The sequence below is a fragment of the Delphinapterus leucas genome, chromosome X, assembly GCF_059928025.1.
Source record: "Delphinapterus leucas isolate spDelLeu-1000000601 "Yukka" chromosome X, BTC_Dleu_Yukka2, whole genome shotgun sequence".
Taxonomy (NCBI): Eukaryota; Metazoa; Chordata; class Mammalia; order Artiodactyla; family Monodontidae; genus Delphinapterus; species Delphinapterus leucas.
In genome coordinates, this window is record NC_143150.1 from 3009859 (window position 1) to 3028398 (window position 18540).

The 18540-nt window shown below is 60.3% G+C and overlaps 2 pseudogenes; both read right to left on the reverse strand.

Moving 5' to 3' along the window:
- Positions 1 to 3991: 3991 nt before the first annotated feature.
- LOC149744146 (paraneoplastic antigen Ma6E pseudogene) lies at positions 3992 to 10221 on the reverse strand (annotated as a pseudogene).
- A 1445-nt stretch (positions 10222 to 11666) lies between these two features.
- LOC149744147 (paraneoplastic antigen Ma6E pseudogene) lies at positions 11667 to 16699 on the reverse strand (annotated as a pseudogene).
- Between the last annotated feature and the right edge of the window lie 1841 nt (positions 16700 to 18540).

Sequence of the window (18540 nt, forward strand, 5' to 3'; positions counted from 1 at the left end):
AAGGGGGAGGGAAGGAGGGCAAGAGAGAAGAGAGGAGGGAGGGAGAGACAGGGAAGGGAGAGAGAGATAAGGAGCAGGGAAGGAGGGAGAGAGGGGGAGGGAGGGAGAGAGATAAAGGGGGGGCGAGGGAGGGAAAGAGAGAGGGGGAGGAAGGTAGGGGGAGAGAGAGAGAGAGGGAGCGGGGAGAGGGGGGCAGAGGGGGAGGGAGGGATGGAGAGAGAGAGGGACAGAGGGAGAGAGAGGGAGGGAGGTTGGGAGGGTGGAAGAGAGGCTGAGGGAGGGAGGGCGGGAGGGAGATCTTCGCTGTCTCTTCCTCTTTTCCAAAGGACACCGCTCTTGTCGGACTAGGGTCCCACCCTTGTGACCTCATTTAACCTTACTGACTTCCCCAAGGGTGCTATCTCCAAATACATGCACCTTGAGATTAGCACTGCAACAGGTGGACTTAATGATTGGGGTGGGAGCTGGGGGATCCATTTGAATCCATCACAGGGGGGACCGAAGTCTCCCACTTCTATTGTAGACCGGTTTCTTCCGTCCCTTCTGTCCATTTCTGCATCGTTCATTTGGGGCACTGCTGTTGGGCTGCTCAAGAGACCCCCCTGACGTGCACTAGCTGTGGCATTGTGACAGACGGGAGCGGCAGACGGGACCACCCATCACCCGGGCAGACCCGGGGCTCCTCTGGCTGCTGGTGCTTGGATCATTCCTGGTACCTTGGGTCTACTTCCCGTCCTCCCCCAACCCACCTTTTTTTTTCTTTTCTGTGTTTTTGGCCACCCCACAAGGCTTGGGGGATCTTAGATCCCCGACCAGGGATTGAACCCGGGCCACCGAAGTGAAAGCATAGAGTCCTAACCCCTGGAACTCCAGGCAATTCCCGCTCCCCGCCCCCTCCTTAGCAGTGTTTGGGAGAGGATGTTGCCCTATCGCTGTGACAGCCACAGAGTCCTGGCCAGGTCCCCCAGCCCATCCCCCACACGTGGAGGCAGCAGCTGTGAGCTGGGGGTGCGCCCTGGCCTTCAGTGCTCTGTACACACCACTGGGCACTGACCACAAGGACTCACGGTATAAGCTCGACACCCCAGCGCCCAGAGGGTGGTGGAGCATGGCGCCCTTGAAGGGTTTAGCTTGAAAGGCAAGGAAAAGAGAACCAGGAAAATGTCTCCAGACGCAGGACCCGCAGTGAAAAGCAAACCTCAATCCTGCTGTCCAGACACCAGAGAGCACCCCCAAACTGAACACCCGCAGGCCCCTGCCAGGGACCGTCACCTCCACACCTGTGCGTCTCAGGACAGTAAGGGCTCTTTTCAGGCCTCTGACCAGGGGAGGCCTGAGCTCTTCTCATCTGTCAAATCGAGACCCTGCTGGACACGATGCCCCCGCAACTGTGAAGCCGCGGGTGCCAGGGCCTTCCTTGTGTTTGTCCAGCCCTTCAAGTGTCTTTCTAGTGAGTGGACACAGGGCGTCTGAGGGGCTTCTCCAGGTGTCTGCTAGGTGCCCGCACTGTGCCGGGGGTGGGCTGACACCCGTCATCGTTTCCTGCTGAGGGGACTCAACTGCTCAGCCACGCCCAGGACGGAGGCGCCAAACACGTGTTGGGTGGAACATCGCTCTCAAGTCCCTGTGCTCTTTATTGCCCTGCAAGGTTCTGGCCGCGTCACCACCTCCGTGTGTCTGCAGGGTCTGCCTGGTCAGGGTCCTCTGTGGGCCTGCCTGGAGGGGCCGGGTATTCCAGGAAAGAGCGGGAGCCCACGCAGCGATGGTAGAAGTGGCTCAGCGGCCGATGGATCAAGGTCAGGGAGGCGGCAGGCCTGGCGGCCACCTCAGGCATCCAGGGTGCACAAGAGGCAAAAGCGCGGACCCCGGGAGCTGCGCGGGGGGGGCAGGCTGAGGACTTGCGGGGGTGCGGCGGCCAGGCCCGGCACGGGCCAGGGAGGACTCATCTGGGCGGGAGGCCAGGCGCAGCAGAGCCAGGGGACCTCGGCTGGCTGGGCCACCTCTGCCAGGACAGGGACTAGAGGGACCAGAACCTGCGCGCTGGGATGCGGTGCGGGGGGCTCGGCTGCTGTCTGAGGAGGGGCCCGAGCGACAGAGTCAGTCCTGGCCAGGGCGGAGGCATGGTCGAGTTGCGGGTAGCTCGGGGTCCCCTGGATGTGCTCAGGATACGGTGGGAGGCCGTGCTGCGGCTCCGCGGCGCTGGGCGCCGGGAGGTGCCCCGGGGCTGCCGGCTCGCCGTCCACCTGCCCGGATGCTGGTTTAGTGTGCACTCTCGGCTGCATCCTCACCAGGAGGTGCGGGCAGTCTCTCTGGAACAGGGGACTGTGGTAGAAGTGTAACTGAGGTCGCAGTTGAGAGAGGAAAGGAAACCCCGAGTCACAAAAGAGCTGCTCGCAAGCAGCAGCCGCCTGGCTGGGCCCCTGGGCGCCCTCCCCCAGCCGACCCAAGGCCTCTTTGCAGAGAGCGGGACCCGGTCCCAGCAGGACGCTGGGCCCCAGCGTTTACATCCCCGAGACTCGCTCACTCACCATCACCTCTCACCCTTGGAAAAGGACTGAACGTGGCCCCTTAGTATGAGCACAAGGCCCACGAAAGGGGACGTGGCGTTTGCAGGTACGAGACTGCAACAAGGTTCGGTAGCTTTCTAAGGAAGTGTCCGAATCGCCCCCTGGCCAGCGCCTCCAGGGGCCAGACCAGGGACGCTGACTGCTTCCCAGGAAGGGACCTGCGCCCCCACTCAGGTGATGCTCTGGAGCTATGGGAGTCAAGGGGGCACACAGACCTCCCCCCTCCCCCCGGCGGGCCACTGTCCCCGAGCAGGAGGACGGGAAGGGCCAGCGTTGCAGCAGTGTCCTCTTGTCCCCCGGTGTGACTGCGTGTCAGGCACGAGCGGCACTGCCCACGTGTCAGGAGTACAGGATGACGCCTTGCCCGCGTGTGCTGTGAAATGATCACCACAGGGGGTCCAGTTCACACGCATCACCTCACACAGACACACCAAAGGGAAAAGGAGGAGGGAGAGGAGTGACGTCCCTGTGCTGAGAACGCTTCGGGTCCCCCCATAACAACGTCCCAACACAGCGCGCGGCACTGCCAGCTCCGGCTGTCACACAGGTCCCCAAGTACCACCTTTAAAGGAAGCTCTCCCGACACGCCTGCCGCCGTCCCAGGCGGCCCGGGGGTTGGCACCCGCCCCCCACCCCCGGGCCCAGCGGCTCAGCCCCTGGAGAGGGCTCCTCCCCCGCCGTCCCCCGCCCTCCTTACCTCGCTCAGGACGTGGGCGGGCCGCTCCTTCGTGGACAGGTTGGTCACGCAGAGGGACGTGTGCATGTCCTGGTGCACTTTGCTGAATCCGTAGCGGTTAAGCTGGCGGATGAAGCTCTTCATACATTCTGTCTTGAACACCTTGTCTAGGCCGTCCCTGTCCAAAACCTCCTTTTGAAACAGCGGCCTGTTGATGCCTATGCAAGTCCCGTCCTCATTCCACCAAATGGACGCAAAGCGACTGCTGTTGACGATCGTCCACAGCTTCCTGGGAAAGGGGTGGAAGAGCATGCTGCCTTCCCACACGGCCTCGCAGGCGGTGCGAGGCCTTTTCAACAAAGGCTCTTCCGTCAAATCCTGGAAAGCGGCTTCTCCAGGCAGCAGCCTGAGGTCGGGGTGCCCCGCGGGCACGGGCTGGTCCAGGGCGAGGGACTGGGGGGTGCAGCTCCCTGAGCCGAGGGCCGGAGCCGCTGTGTCGGGAGGAAGAGGCGCCTCGCCGAAGCCGGGCGCCCTGTCCGCGGCGGGGCCCTTCTGGTCCGCAGCCATGCGGAGCGCGGCGTGTCCCTCCGCCACGTAAACGGGACAGTGCAGCGCGGCCGGCAGCACCCTGGGCTCACACTCCCGCTCAGCCCCTCACAGAAGTGCTCCGGTTGCTCGGGGGTGACATCACAGCCCAGCCAGCAAGTGACATCATAAAGGGCAGGCCCGTCAGCATGTCAGCCTCCTGCTTCACGCCCGTCATCGCAGGGGGCACGAAGACACTCGTGCACGGGTGCAGAGCCACAGGCCGAGCGCTCGTGCAAACCGGGCACGGCCTTCTGGTCCCAGAGCCCCCGGGCCAGGCAGACGTGCACGGACCCACGTGTGACCCACGAGGTCAGAGGTCCTCCTGTGTGTCCCCTGGCCTTCCGGGCCGTGCACAGCACCCATGATTTCAAGCACGAGCATCGTCCGAGATACGGCCCACGGTCAAGGGCGCTAAAACTTTACAATTCAACTATGAACTAGAAGAAAAACCCTCATGAGGTCTGGGTCTGCAAAGTGCCTACCTTACCCTCTCCCTGGAGAGGTGTCCCATGGGTGCTGAGCAGGAATCTGACTCTGGACCCCCGCCCTCACCCGCAGCAGCCCTTTCCCTCCATTGCCCACAGCAGAGGCCAGACTCAGATGAAACGTTCAGGGAAATTTATTAAACAGAAACATTGACTGAAACCATTGAACAGAGGGCATAACAACACACAGAGGAACTTCTAACGGCCACCGGAGCCCACGGGTCCCGGCCCCCCCCCAGGGTCCTCCAAAAGGTGCCTCCGCTACACCCCACCCGGCGGCCCTCCGTCTCCCCACAGTCTCCCTTCCTGAGGGCCCCGCGGGTGGCCTCTCGCCAGGAAGATGGGCGCCGGCCATGCCCGCTCCCCCCAGGGCAGACCCTCCATTTCTGGCCCACATGCCCGGGGCCCGGCCCTGCCCTATGGCGGCCACAGGACAGTCCCACAGCAGGGCGCGCGCCACCGAGCCAGGGACGTGGAGTCCCGAGGAACAACGGGGTGGCCCAGCAGAACACAAGCCCTGGGGGGCCTCCCGCAGACCTCCTGCAGCCACGGTCAAGGTCTTCCTTCCCAAGGTCCCAGGTGGGATCCCAGGTCCTGGGCTGGGCACTGGCTGTGACCTCGTCCATCCCGTCCTTCCCGCCAGCTCCTGGGACTGGGCTCGGGGTCTCCACGCCGCGCAGGGTTTGGGGGAACTGCTCAGAGGGGAACACATGCACATTTCCACAACAACAGGCAGCGCTGGGCCTGAATCTATGCCCAGAAAGCACACGTTGAGCTCACGACACTGGCCCACAGAGACCAGAGCCTTGGCTGGCACGTGGCGTACCTCAGGGCTCTGCGGGGGGGCGATGGCTAGGGTGTGTGTGTTGGGGGGAGGGGAGCGGGGGCTGGGGGGTTCCTTGACACCTGGGTCCCTCTGGGGCCTAGAGGGACACATTTGGGCTTGCCAGTACAGGGAGCAACCTGCCCCAGGGGATGATGAATAGGGGTGCCCTCCCAGGAAGGAGGCCCAGGCACCTTGAGTAGCCCCTAATATGGGGCCAGTAGGCTGCCAGGCCTTCCCTCCCCCTGCCTGCAAGCCTGGGGGCCCTGGGACCTGCTGAGCCTACTGGCCCGAGGTGGACCCCGGGGGGCTCATCTCTGCAGCCCCGTCCTCATTTCCCGGCTCTTTTGGGATGGGCTTGAGCCCCTCCTCGGGGCTCTCCTCGGCCTCCTGGCCTCCTGCCTGGGCGAGGCCCTCTGGCTCCCAGCCAGGACCTCCTGGGGCCACCGGGGAAGCACTGCCCAAAAGGCCAGACATGGGGACTCTGGGGGCATCTGAGGGAACTGCCTGACCTAGGCCCGCAGGGGCGGCAGCACTTCCATCTTCCTGAGTGGCCGCGGACGCCTTGCTGGTCTCCCCAGGGCCAGGGGCTGCCCTGGCGGCACCATGGTCTTCAGGGGCTGCCCTGGCGGCACCATGGTCTTCAGGGGCCGCCTCGCCAGCCTTGGCAGTGCCGGCAACTGCCGCACTGGCCTCCTCACGTGCCGGGTGGTCCTCGGCGCTCCCTTCCTTGGAACGGGCGGCCTGGGCGGTGGCATCTTCACCGGCCGGGGAGGCCTTGGTGCCATGTGCAGTGGTACCTGCGGTGATGGCCTCATGGGCCGCGGCGGCCTGGGCGGCTGCTGCCAGGACTCCAACGTCCACACGGGCCTCTTCCTGCCCTGGGAAGTGCTCCCTGCTAGCCGGGCCGGCCTCCCAGGCCTCGGTCTTCTGGATGAGCCGCAGCATCCCCGCAAAGCCGGGAGGCCTCCTCCTCAGCCGCATCGTCCTCAGCGTGTCCCGGAGCGTGTCGTGCAGCCGGGCCCGCATCAGCACCTGCCGGGCGCGCGCCTGGTCCGCCATGGCCGGGTGGATGGCCCCCTTCTCCAGGGCCGACTGCAGCAGGCCTTCCAGGCGCCTCACGTACGCAGAGAGAGTCTCCTGGGGCCGCTGGGCACAGGTCACGAACTTCAGCCGAGCACTCCCCCGGGGGTCCTTGTTCCCAAACACCTGCACCAGCGCGGCCAGGCAGTCCTGGGCAGCCAGCTCGGGATCTTCCGCCAGGAGGCCGCGCAGGAGGTCCAGCGCGGGGCCGCGCAAGCTCTCCACCAGCCTCCTCCTCCTCTCCCTCTCAGACACGTGGCGCCACAGGTGCAGCATGTCGTTGGCCTGCTCCAGCCAGCTCTCAGAGGACTCTTCCCCGTGGCCCGGCTCTTCCATCCCAGAGAAGGTTCCCAGCTCCTGGTAGCCCATGCCGTGTAGCACGGGCTGCAGGGCCTGCCTCCACTGCTGGGTCCCGGGCCCTGCCTCACCCATGGCGCCTGCCACTGTCACAACTGCTTCCTCAGGCGCAGTCATTGCCTGGCCTGTGGGTCCTGCCATACTCAGAAGTCCTGCCACGCCTGCAACATTTCTGTAACCTGCAGCTCCTTCCTCATCTGACTCAGCTCCTGCTTCACCTTCAGCTCCTGCTTCACCCTCAGCTCCTGCTTCACCCTCAGCTCCTTCCGCACCTGCAGCTCCTTCCTCATCTGACTCAGCTCCTGCTTCACCTTCATCTCCTGCTTCACCTGCAGCTCCTTCCTCACCTGCAGCTCCTGCCTCACCTGCAACTCCTGCCTCACCTGAGGTTCCGTCGTCACCTGCAGCTCCTTCCTCATCTGACACTCCTGCTTCACCTTCAGCTCCTGCTCGACCCTCAGATCTTTCCCCACCTGTAGCTCCTGCCTCACCTGAGGCTCCCTCCTCACCTGCAGCTCCTTCCTCACCTGAATCTCCTGCCTCACCTGCAGCTCCCTCGTCACCTGCAGCTCCTTCCTCACCTGCATCTCCTGCCTCACCTGCAGCTCCCTCCTCACCTGCACCTCCCTCCTCACCTGCACCTCCCTCACCTTCAGCTCCCTCCTCACCTGCAGCTCCCGCCTCACCTTCAGCTCCCTCCTCACCTGCAGCTCCCTCCTCACCTGCACCTCCCTCCTCACCTGCACCTCCCTCCTCACCTTCAGCTCCCTCCTCACCTTCAGCTCCCTCCTCACCTAAGGCTTCCTCCTCACCTCTGTCTCCCTCCACACCTGCGACTCCCGCCTCCCCTGCAGCTTCCTCCTCCCCTGCAGTTCCTGAGTGACCTGCAGTTCCTGCCTCACCTGCCCTGCCAACCACTGCTTGTCTCTGGGGCTGCGCAGGGACATTGGGTCTATCCTGTGAATCAGCATCAGGGGCCTGGGGCAGGCAGACCACAGTCCAGGGCCCTCCCTTGCCTGGTATTTGGCGGGGGAGCAAGCTTCGATTTAAACACTCAGCAAACTCGACCAGGGCAACACTCGACCTCAGCTCCTTTCTGTAGACCTTGCCCAGCACTCGGTACCTGCCCAGGGAACGCAGGGCAGCCTGCACAGCCTCCTGGAATTCCTGGTCTTTGCAGTCATCTGGGATTCCCAGGATGAGCAGAGATCGCTGAGCGTTCACGCCCATCGACCTGCACCAGTCCCGCAATACCGCCAGAGCCGTCGCCATCTTCGAGGACCTGAGGGTGGGGGGAAGCGATCAAACAGGTGTGCACAGGCTGTTGAAGTGTGGGAATCGGCCTGTGGGTGCAAAGAGGAGAGGATCATGTTTGTGCCACACAGGCCACCCTAGTGCCCCTCACAGCAGCAGCCTGGAGCACCTCCCTGCCCTGTTTGGTTTGTTTGACTTTAGGAAACTTTTTAAATAAATTCCATTTATTTACAGGATAGAAGGCTAGGGACTTCCCTGGTGGCGCAGTGGGTAAGAATCCACCTGTCAGTGCAGGGGACACAGGTTCGATCCCTGGTCCGGGAAGATCCCACAAGCCGCGGAGCCACTAACCCCGCGCACCGCAACCACTGACCCAGCGCTCTAGAGCCCACGAGCCACAACTACTGAGTCCACGTGACACAACTACTGAAGCCCACATGCCTGGAGCCCGTGCTCTGCAACAAGAGAAGCCACCGTAATGAGAGGCCTGCGCACCGCAACGAAGAGTAGCCGCCGCTCGCTGCACCTAGAGAAAGCCCGCGCGCAGCAACAAAGACCCAACGCAGCCAAAAGTAAAAATAAAATTTAAAAATAATAACAAAAGAGCACTTGTTGCGTACGACTCAAGAAACAATAATAAAATAAAATAAAATAAAATAACGTTTTAAAAAAAGACAGATAGAAGGCTCGTCACCTTTTCTACATTTCTGGCCTCAGCTTTAGGAAGCTGCCTTTTTCCCAAGGAATGTTTCAAGTCTTCCAATTTGTTAGCATAAACATTTCCATAATATCCCATAATATTCCCCTATATCCTCTTTGTTAATGTACATCTGATCCGTAACGTTGGCCCTCTTTCATTCCTCATATTGGTGATCAGCGTTCTTTCTATTTTTCCGTGATTCATCGTTCTAGGACTTTCTCGGTTTCCTTGCTCTTTTGAAAGAAGCGCATGGCTTTGTTCATCGTGTCCATAATTTGCTTTCTATCACTGATTTCCTCTCTTAGCTCTCTTATTACTTCATTTTATGTTTCCTTTGCTCTTCTTCTAGCATCTCTAAATGGACTGTTAGCTCACTGAATTTATGTCCTGACTCTTTTCTAACAGAAGCATTTAGGGGAATACAGTTTCCTCCTGTCGCTTTTTGCTGCCTCCCACTAATTTTGGTAAGTTGTGCTTTTTTAGTATTCACGTTGAAATATTTTCTAAGTCCCTCTGTGATTTTTTCTTTGATCCATGGGTTTCCCAATATTTGAAGATATATTATCATTAGTACCATCAAATAGAATTCCCCCGTGATGAGAAAACCTATCATGTAAACTTGCAATACTGCTAAATTTATGGAGACTTTTTTACAACTCTGGTATGGCGTGTCCGGGTGAATGTGCAAAGCACCCTCGTAAAGAATCTGCGTACTCTGTGCGGAGGCCAGGGCCTTGCCCTGCCCACCCACCTCTGCAATTCCTGTGCCACCCGGACAGAGGCGACCTGAAGCTCTCGATGCCTAATGCAGTGGGCCAGAGCCCCTCCCTGGACCCCCACAAATCCATCTGCCATGGCCAACAGCCTCCACCAGATCACAGCAGCCCCAGCGCCTCCCCCTCTCAGCATCACTTACGCGCCCCGTGGCCAGGCGGCTCCTCCCCGGCCCCTCGCACTACATCCCCTCCATACACCCTCCCCCACCCACCAGCTGGTGGCGCTCCGCTCTGGGCCCTGGAAGCCGGGCGCCCCGCCATGCATACAGGTCAGACTGCCTCTCTCACCTCCCCACACGGGGGAGTCCTCCCCCGAGCACACTCAGCGCCGGAGGCTCTCGCTTCTCGTACCCCAGACGCACAGCCCACCCGTCTTGCCCCCGCCCACCCGGGAGCTGGAGCCCCCTAACTGCCACGAGCGCCCGCCCCCCCCACCCCACGCCCCGCCCCGGCGGGAGCTCCCCTAACGCCTACCGCACCCGCGCCCGGGAGTCCTCCCCATCGACCCCCGCCTCAGCCAGGAGTAGCTCCCCCTTCCTCCCGCCACACGCAGCAGCCGTTAGCCCTCCCCTCCGGTCTCGGCCCCGGGGCTGGGGCCCGCCCGGGCCGTCCTCCCCACCCCCGCAGCCAGTCGTCCTCTCCTCTGGCCCCCAAAGCCGGCCCCACCCGACCGGCAGGAAGCCCTCCGCTCCGGCCCCCACCCCACGCTTAGCCATTAGCCCCACCCTCTGCACCCCGACTCCAGAACGCCCCCCACCAGCCACCCCGGAAGCCAGCGGTCCTCCCCTCTGACCCGCTCACTGGGGGACCCTTCCCTCAGCCCCCTTCAGCCCGCTACCCTCTGCCGCCGCTCCCCCACTCCCAACCGAGCAGCCCGTAGCCCTCCCCCGACCTCCACTCCTTCCCAGGGCCCCCGGTACCTGCGGAGTCCAGACCCCGGCAAAGCCCCCGCCTGTCTCCTGACTTGCTCTGACTCTGTGGATGGCTCCGGAGTCCCGCTCACGAGGGGCTGAAGAGCTCGTCTCAGCCGAGCAGCCGGGAACTGTGCAGCCGACTGTCCCAGGCACTCTGTGCGAACGCCACGTGGGTTTCCGGGTGTTCCCGGAAGCCCCAGGAAGATGAGGGAGAAAGTTCTAGACGTCGCTTTACAGGGAAAGTGGTTGGATCAGAAGAGCACGTGAGGAGGCGCTTTGCTACGGAAGCAGCAGTAGCCATGCGCACTGAGGGCCTGAGGTCCCAAGGCTTGGCGCCTCCGGAAGCAAAAGACACGCCCATTGGCCTTCCACCAATAGGAAGGCCTCCCTGCAAGGCTGCGGAGTTGGGGGAGCAAACTTGGCGATGCAGAGCCCATTGTGGCAAGTACGTCCATTTGTCTTCACAGGTGGTTTTCTACTGTGATTGATAATGTCATAAACCTATTCTTATTTCTTTGGTTTGTTTTAATTTTTGAATTTTATTTTATGTATTTTTTTATACAGCAGGTTCTTATGAGTTACCCATTTTATACATATTAGTGTACCTTTGTCAATCCCAATCTCCCAATTCATCACACCCCCCGCCCGCCCCCACCATTTTCTCACCTTGGTGCCCATATGTTTGTGCTCTACGTCTGTGTCTCTATTTCTGCCCTGCAAACCGGTTCATCTGTACCATTTATCTAGGTTCCACATATGTGCATTAATACACGATATTTGTTTCTCTCTTTCTGACTTCCTTCACTCTGTATGACGGTCTCTAGATCCATCCACGCATCTACAAATGACCCAGTTTCGTTCCTTTGTACAACTGAGTAATAAATAATAGTAATAAAGCTCTTCTTCATATGGACTGATTTCTTGTCTAGTTGTATCAACTAGCCACCTTCTCACATGGCACAAAAGAATGAGGCAGCCGTCTGGGGCCTCTTTTATAAGGGAGGTAATCATTCATGAGGGCTCCCCCCTCATGGGCTAATCACTTCCCAGGGCCCCACCTCCAAATCCCATCCCTTTGGGGGTTAGAATTTAACAGGTGAATGAGGGGGAGAGGTTTACAAATATTCAGTCCATAGCAGTGTCTGTCCAACTATTGTTGCTCCTATGTTCCCTTTTTCCTGCTGAGATACTCAAGGTTTTCATTTACATTTTAACTTCTCTACTGCCTTTGTAGGCAATTATCAGTTTTCGCTAAAACTTTACAGTTCACCTATGAACTGGAAGAAAAACCCTCACGATGTCTGGGTCTGCAAAGTGCCTACCTTACCCTCTCCCTGGAGAGGTGTCCCATGGGTGCTGAGCAGGAATCGCACTCTGGACCCACGCCCTCACCCGCAGCAGCCCTTTCCCTCCATTGCCCACAGCAGAGGCCAGACTCAGAGGAAACGTTCAGGGAAATTTATTAAAGAGAAACATTGACTGAAACCATTGAACAGAGGGCATAACAACACACAGAGGAACTTCTAACGGCCACCGGAGCCCACGGGTCCCGGCCCCCCCCCAGGGTCCTCCAAAAGGTGCCTCCGCTACACCCCACCCGGCGGCCCTCCGTCTCCCCACAGTCTCCCTTCCTGAGGGCCCCGCGGGTGGCCTCTCGCCAGGAAGATGGGCGCCGGCCATGCCCGCTCCCCCCAGGGCAGACCCTCCATTTCTGGCCCACATGCCTGGGGCCCGGCCCTGCCCTATGGCGGCCACAGGACAGTCCCACAGCAGGGCGCGCGCCACCGAGCCGGGGACGTGGAGTCCCGAGGAACAACGGGGTGGCCCAGCAGAACACAAGCCCTGGGGGGCCTCCCGCAGACCTCCTGCAGCCACGGTCAAGGTCTTCCTTCCCAAGGTCCCAGGTGGGATCCCAGGTCCTGGGCTGGGCGCTGGCTGTGACCTCGTCCATCCCGTCCTTCCCGCCAGCTCCTGGGACTGGGCTCGGGGTCTCCACGCCGCGCAGGGTTTGGGGGAACTGCTCAGAGGGGAACACATGCACATTTCCACAACAACAGGCAGCGCTGGGCCTGAATCTATGCCCAGAAAGCACACGTTGAGCTCACGACACTGGCCCACAGAGACCAGAGCCTTGGCTGGCACGTGGCACACCTCAGGGCTCTGCGGGGGGGCGATGGCTAGGGTGTGTGTGTTGGGGGGAGGGGAGCGGGGGCTGGGGGGTTCCTTGACACCTGGGTCCCTCTGGGGCCTAGAGGGACACATTTGGGCTTGCCAGTACAGGGAGCAACCTGCCTCAGGGGATGATGAATAGGGGTCCCCTCTCAGGAGGGAGGCCCAGGCACCTTGAGTAGCCCCTAATATGGGGCCAGTAGGCTGCCAGGCCTGGCCTCCCCCTGCCTCCAAGCCTGGCGGCCCCACGGCCTGCTGAGCCTACTGGCCCGAGGTGGACCCCGGGGGGCTCATCTCTGCAGCCCCGTCCTCATTTCCCGGCTCTTTTGGGATGGGCTTGAGCCCCTCCTCGGGGCTCTCCTCGGCCTCCTGGCCTCCTGCCTGGGCGAGGCCCTCTGGCTCCCAGCCAGGACCTCCTGGGGCCACCGGGGAAGCACTGCCCATCCGGCCAGGCATGGGGACTCTGGGGGCATCTGAGGGTCTTGCCTGACCTAGGCCCGCAGGGGCGGCAGCACTTCCATCTTCCTGAGTGGCCGCGGACGCCTTGCTGGTCTCCCCAGGGCCAGGGGCTGCCCTGGCGGCACCATGGTCTTCAGGGGCTGCCCTGGCGGCACCATGGTCTTCAGGGGCCGCCTCGCCAGCCTTGGCAGTGCCGGCAACTGCCGCACTGGCCTCCTCACGTGCCGGGTGGTCCTCGGCGCTCCCTTCCTTGGAACGGGCGGCCTGGGCGGTGGCATCTTCACCGGCCGGGGAGGCCTTGGTGCCATGTGCAGTGGTACCTGCGGTGATGGCCTCATGGGCCGCGGCGGCCTGGGCGGCTGCTGCCAGGACTCCAACGTCCACACGGGCCTCTTCCTGCCCTGGGAAGTGCTCCCTGCTAGCCGGGCCGGCCTCCCAGGCCTCGGTCTTCTGGATGAGCCGCAGCATCCCCGCAAAGCCGGGAGGCCTCCTCCTCAGCCGCATCGTCCTCAGCGTGTCCCGGAGCGTGTCGTGCAGCCGGGCCCGCATCAGCACCTGCCGGGCACGCGCCTGGTCCGCCATGGCCGGGTGGATGGCCCCCTTCTCCAGGGCCGACTGCAGCAGGCCTTCCAGGCGCCTCACGTACGCAGAGAGAGTCTCCTGGGGCCGCTGGGCACAGGTCACGAACTTCAGCCGAGCACTCCCCCGGGGGTCCTTGTTCCCAAACACCTGCACCAGCGCGGCCAGGCAGTCCTGGGCAGCCAGCTCGGGATCTTCCGCCAGGAGGCCGCGCAGGAGGTCCAGCGCGGGGCCGCGCAAGCTCTCCACCAGCCTCCTCCTCCTCTCCCTCTCAGACACGTGGCGCCACAGGTGCAGCATGTCGTTGGCCTGCTCCAGCCAGCTCTCAGAGGACTCTTCCCCGTGGCCCGGCTCTTCCATCCCAGAGAAGGTTCCCAGCTCCTGGTAGCCCATGCCGTGTAGCACGGGCTGCAGGGCCTGCCTCCACTGCTGGGTCCCGGGCCCTGCCTCACCCATGGCGCCTGCCACTGTCACAACTGCTTCCTCAGGCGCAGTCATTGCCTGGCCTGTGGGTCCTGCCATACTCAGAAGTCCTGCCACGCCTGCAACATTTCTGTAACCTGCAGCTCCTTCCTCATCTGACTCAGCTCCTGCTTCACCTTCAGCTCCTGCTTCACCCTCAGCTCCTGCTTCACCCTCAGCTCCTTCCGCACCTGCAGCTCCTTCCTCATCTGACTCAGCTCCTGCTTCACCTTCATCTCCTGCTTCACCTGCAGCTCCTTCCTCACCTGCAGCTCCTGCCTCACCTGCAACTCCTGCCTCACCTGAGGTTCCGTCGTCACCTGCAGCTCCTTCCTCATCTGACACTCCTGCTTCACCTTCAGCTCCTGCTCGACCCTCAGATCTTTCCCCACCTGTAGCTCCTGCCTCACCTGAGGCTCCCTCCTCACCTGCAGCTCCTTCCTCACCTGAATCTCCTGCCTCACCTGCAGCTCCCTCGTCACCTGCAGCTCCTTCCTCACCTGCATCTCCTGCCTCACCTGCAGCTCCCTCCTCACCTGCACCTCCCTCCTCACCTGCACCTCCCTCACCTTCAGCTCCCTCCTCACCTGCAGCTCCTGCCTCACCTTCAGCTCCCTCCTCACCTGCAGCTCCCTCCTCACCTGCACCTCCCTCCTCACCTGCACCTCCCTCCTCACCTTCAGCTCCCTCCTCACCTTCAGCTCCCTCCTCACCTAAGGCTTCCTCCTCACCTCTGTCTCCCTCCACACCTGCGACTCCCGCCTCCCCTGCAGCTTCCTCCTCCCCTGCAGTTCCTGAGTGACCTGCAGTTCCTGCCTCACCTGCCCTGCCAACCACTGCTTGTCTCTGGGGCTGCGCAGGGACATTGGGTCTATCCTGTGAATCAGCATCAGGGGCCTGGGGCAGGCAGACCACAGTCCAGGGCCCTCCCTTGCCTGGTATTTGGCGGGGGAGCAAGCTTCGATTTAAACACTCAGCAAACTCGACCAGGGCAACACTCGACCCCAGCTCCTTTCTGTAGACCTTGCCCAGCACTCGGTACCTGCCCAGGGAACGCAGGGCAGCCTGCACAGCCTCCTGGAATTCCTGGTCTTTGCAGTCATCTGGGATTCCCAGGATGAGCAGAGATCGCTGAGCGTTCACGCCCATCGACCTGCACCAGTCCCGCAATACCGCCAGAGCCGTCGCCATCTTCGAGGACCTGAGGGTGGGGGGAAGCGATCAAACAGGTGTGCACAGGCTGTTGAAGTGTGGGAATCGGCCTGTGGGTGCAAAGAGGAGAGGATCATGTTTGTGCCACACAGGCCACCCTAGTGCCCCTCACAGCAGCAGCCTGGAGCACCTCCCTGCCCTGTTTGGTTTGTTTGACTTTAGGAAACTTTTTAAATAAATTCCATTTATTTACAGGATAGAAGGCTAGGGACTTCCCTGGTGGCGCAGTGGGTAAGAATCCACCTGTCAGTGCAGGGGACACAGGTTCGATCCCTGGTCCGGGAAGATCCCACAAGCCGCGGAGCCACTAACCCCGCGCGCCGCAACCACTGACCCAGCGCTCTAGAGCCCACGAGCCACAACTACTGAGTCCACGTGACACAACTACTGAAGCCCACATGCCTGGAGCCCGTGCTCTGCAACAAGAGAAGCCACCGTAATGAGAGGCCTGCGCACCGCAACGAAGAGTAGCCGCCGCTCGCTGCACCTAGAGAAAGCCCGCGCGCAGCAACAAAGACCCAACGCAGCCAAAAGTAAAAATAAAATTTAAAAATAATAACAAAAGAGCACTTGTTGCGTACGACTCAAGAAACAATAATAAAATAAAATAAAATAAAATAACGTTTTAAAAAAAGACAGATAGAAGGCTCGTCACCTTTTCTACATTTCTGGCCTCAGCTTTAGGAAGCTGCCTTTTTCCCAAGGAATGTTTCAAGTCTTCCAATTTGTTAGCATAAACATTTCCATAATATCCCATAATATTCCCCTATATCCTCTTTGTTAATGTACATCTGATCCGTAACGTTGGCCCTCTTTCATTCCTCATATTGGTGATCAGCGTTCTTTCTATTTTTCCGTGATTCATCGTTCTAGGACTTTCTCGGTTTCCTTGCTCTTTTGAAAGAAGCGCATGGCTTTGTTCATCGTGTCCATAATTTGCTTTCTATCACTGATTTCCTCTCTTAGCTCTCTTATTACTTCATTTTATGTTTCCTTTGCTCTTCTTCTAGCATCTCTAAATGGACTGTTAGCTCACTGAATTTATGTCCTGACTCTTTTCTAACAGAAGCATTTAGGGGAATACAGTTTCCTCCTGTCGCTTTTTGCTGCCTCCCACTAATTTTGGTAAGTTGTGCTTTTTTAGTATTCACGTTGAAATATTTTCTAAGTCCCTCTGTGATTTTTTCTTTGATCCATGGGTTTCCCAATATTTGAAGATATATTATCATTAGTACCATCAAATAGAATTCCCCCGTGATGAGAAAACCTATCATGTAAACTTGCAATACTGCTAAATTTATGGAGACTTTTTTACAACTCTGGTATGGCGTGTCCGGGTGAATGTGCAAAGCACCCTCGTAAAGAATCTGCGTACTCTGTGCGGAGGCCAGGGCCTTGCCCTGCCCACCCACCTCTGCAATTCCTGTGCCACCCGGACAGAGGCGACCTGAAGCTCTCGATGCCTAATGCAGTGGGCCAGAGCCCCTCCCTGGACCCCCACAAATCCATCTGCCATGGCCAACAGCCTCCACCAGATCACAGCAGCCCCAGCGCCTCCCCCTCTCAGCATCACTTACGTGCCCCGTGGCCAGGCGGCTCCTCCCCGGCCCCTCGCACTACATCCCCTCCATACACCCTCCCCCACCCACCAGCTGGTGGCGCTCCGCTCTGGGCCCTGGAAGCCGGGCGCCCCGCCATGCATACAGGTCAGACTGCCTCTCTCACCTCCCCACACGGGGGAGTCCTCCCCCGAGCACACTCAGCGCCGGAGGCTCTCACTTCTCGTACCCCAGACGCACAGCCCACCCGTCTTGCCCCCGCCCACCCGGGAGCTGGAGCCCCCTAACTGCCACGAGCGCCCGCCCCCCCCACCCCACGCCCCGCCCCGGCGGGAGCTCCCCTAACGCCTACCGCACCCGCGCCCGGGAGTCCTCCCCATCGACCCCCGCCTCAGCCAGGAGTAGCTCCCCCTTCCTCCCGCCACACGCAGCAGCCGTTAGCCCTCCCCTCCGGTCTCGGCCCCGGGGCTGGGGCCCGCCCGGGCCGTCCTCCCCACCCCCGCAGCCAGTCGTCCTCTCCTCTGGCCCCCAAAGCCGGCCCCACCCGACCGGCAGGAAGCCCTCCGCTCCGGCCCCCACCCCACGCTTAGCCATTAGCCCCACCCTCTGCACCCCGACTCCAGAACGCCCCCCACCAGCCACCCCGGAAGCCAGCGGTCCTCCCCTCTGACCCGCTCACTGGGGGACCCTTCCCTCAGCCCCCTTCAGCCCGCTACCCTCTGCCGCCGCTCCCCCACTCCCAACCGAGCAGCCCGTAGCCCTCCCCCGACCTCCACTCCTTCCCAGGGCCCCCGGTACCTGCGGAGTCCAGACCCCGGCAAAGCCCCCGCCTGTCTCCTGACTTGCTCTGACTCTGTGGATGGCTCCGGAGTCCCGCTCACGAGGGGCTGAAGAGCTCGTCTCAGCCGAGCAGCCGGGAACTGTGCAGCCGACTGTCCCAGGCACTCTGTGCGAACGCCACGTGGGTTTCCGGGTGTTCCCGGAAGCCCCAGGAAGATGAGGGAGAAAGTTCTAGACGTCGCTTTACAGGGAAAGTGGTTGGATCAGAAGAGCACGTGAGGAGGCGCTTTGCTACGGAAGCAGCAGTAGCCATGCGCACTGAGGGCCTGAGGTCCCAAGGCTTGGCGCCTCCGGAAGCAAAAGACACGCCCATTGGCCTTCCACCAATAGGAAGGCCTCCCTGCAAGGCTGCGGAGTTGGGGGAGCAAACTTGGCGATGCAGAGCCCATTGTGGCAAGTACGTCCATTTGTCTTCACAGGTGGTTTTCTACTGTGATTGATAATGTCATAAACCTATTCTTATTTCTTTGGTTTGTTTTAATTTTTGAATTTTATTTTATGTATTTTTTTATACAGCAGGTTCTTATGAGTTACCCATTTTATACATATTAGTGTACCTTTGTCAATCCCAATCTCCCAATTCATCACACCCCCCGCCCGCCCCCACCATTTTCTCACCTTGGTGCCCATATGTTTGTGCTCTACGTCTGTGTCTCTATTTCTGCCCTGCAAACCGGTTCATCTGTACCATTTATCTAGGTTCCACATATGTGCATTAATACACGATATTTGTTTCTCTCTTTCTGACTTCCTTCACTCTGTATGACGGTCTCTAGATCCATCCACGCATCTACAAATGACCCAGTTTCGTTCCTTTGTACAACTGAGTAATAAATAATAGTAATAAAGCTCTTCTTCATATGGACTGATTTCTTGTCTAGTTGTATCAACTAGCCATCTTCTCACATGGCACAAAAGAATGAGGCAGCCGTCTGGGGCCTCTTTTATAAGGGAGGTAATCATTCATGAGGGCTCCCCCCTCATGGGCTAATCACTTCCCAGGGCCCCACCTCCAAATCCCATCCCTTTGGGGGTTA